Source organism: Bactrocera latifrons, unplaced genomic scaffold (genome assembly GCF_001853355.1).
Source record: "Bactrocera latifrons isolate USDA-ARS-PBARC rearing strain unplaced genomic scaffold, ASM185335v1 scaffold_88, whole genome shotgun sequence".
Classification (NCBI taxonomy): domain Eukaryota; kingdom Metazoa; phylum Arthropoda; class Insecta; order Diptera; family Tephritidae; genus Bactrocera; species Bactrocera latifrons.
The window spans coordinates 751,818-753,608 of NW_017537578.1; the positions used below are offsets into that span (position 1 = coordinate 751,818).

The window sequence follows — 1,791 nt, forward strand, 5'->3', positions numbered from 1 at the left end:
AGATCCGTAAACGTATATGAGATTCTATAATATATATTTGATTTTGCTTTAGCGCTTGAAGAATCGTGCCAAATACAACTTAATTCAAGTACAAAAACATTTTAAAGTTCCAGAAAAAATCTAATTGTGTTTCAAAGTGATTAAAGAGGATAATATTTCGAGTAAATTAAATAAGTAATATATGATTATTGTATGTATGTACTCCAAAATATCCAACAGTCTCGGATATACATATATTTCGTACCAAAAAGAATTTTAGATGATTAAAATAAAATGTTAGAAGTCATTTCCACATTTCCTCACTACTTAAAAACGAACTTCGAATAGTACACTTTTTCAAATACACGTCATCTATGCATAAATTGGTAAACGCATACATACATAATAAATATTAAAATTTGTTGCTTTTCGTACATACATATGTAGAACAAATAATTTTCTAAGTATTTCCAAATGCTTTTAATGAATTAATGAAAATTGTATTTTATTATTTTCACTAATAATTTATTTCAATACTCCAACAAAGGTGAGTATAATCTCAGCAGAGCAGCAATGCGCGTATTGAAACTAAAATATTGCCAAAAAAATCATTGCGGCCGTAAAAATTTTAAATTTCGTTGAAATTTAAGACAATATTTTGCATTACATAAAAAATTGTTATAAATTTTAAGTGCTTTTCTAGACATTACACTAATTTTTTCGAAAGATACGTTATCAATATCAATGAAAATTATAAAATTATATTTTCCTAAACAAAGTTTACGAAAATTCGAAAAATATCTAGTAACAAATCGTCAGGCGATCAGCATGGCGCATGAGTAACATCACTTCACCTAAGTAATTCAAATGCTTCTACTTTTCTCATTTAAAATCGCCATAAAAATGATTACGCTTTAAACATTCTATACATGTATGCATAATTATTAGCAATACAATTTTTAAATAATTTCATTAAAAAAAACATTAAAATATAATTTTGTATTGTATAAATATGAATGCATTATACAAAAGAAAAGAAAAAATGAATTGAAGGTGAGCACAATTTTCAGTTAGTAAGGCAAGTTTTCAGTAGTCAAGTTATATTGAATATTTTCAATGTATGCCAATATGTAATTTCACTTTAATTTTCATTCTCATTAATCACAAGTTTTTGAAAAAGCTAACTAAGCACAAATTTGCTGGTTTTAAGAAGAAAAATTGGTTCACCATCTGTAATAAATCAACTTATATTTTTTGGTAAAATTTTGGAAAATGACTTATTCACAGAGTAAACTTTTGAAATTTCAAAGCCTAAACTTAACGATATGAGGTATAAATAAGCACTCAATTTAAGTTTAGAGCTGGATGCTAGGTTTCCCATGCCTGAAGTAATGATTTGTACAACATTGAGTGACCATTTATTATAAATCGGTCAGTGTGAAAAATACATTCACAAAAGTAAGGGGCACAAGAAGGCCATTCAATGTCAATGTCAAATGTGAATGTTATGCGCTTTGCTTTAGTTTCTAACAAATATATCGTTTAATAATTGCAAAAGTAAACGATAATTTTTCTCCTAGCATTATCTGATAAATTAACAACATTTATTTTCAATGCTTCCCATCACTAATATAATGCTTCGACTGCAAGTTTGATACTACATTTCGTTACTAAATTTTCTATAAAGAAAACTATTTGCTTCAAAATTAATATGTGTCATATGAGTTAGATATTAACGAATATAATGATTATTTTAATTTAAAAAAAATTGAACACATCTAAACGACTGCTGAAAACTTGAATACTTAATGA

At 26.3% G+C, this 1,791-nt stretch overlaps 1 protein-coding gene across 16 annotated transcripts in view; it reads right to left on the reverse strand.

Annotated features, from left to right (window-relative positions):
- Window positions 1–1,791, reverse strand: part of LOC108977373 (heterogeneous nuclear ribonucleoprotein R) — a 127,667-nt gene that overhangs the window by 23,677 nt on the left and 102,199 nt on the right. The gene's annotated exons all lie outside the window — the stretch shown is intronic.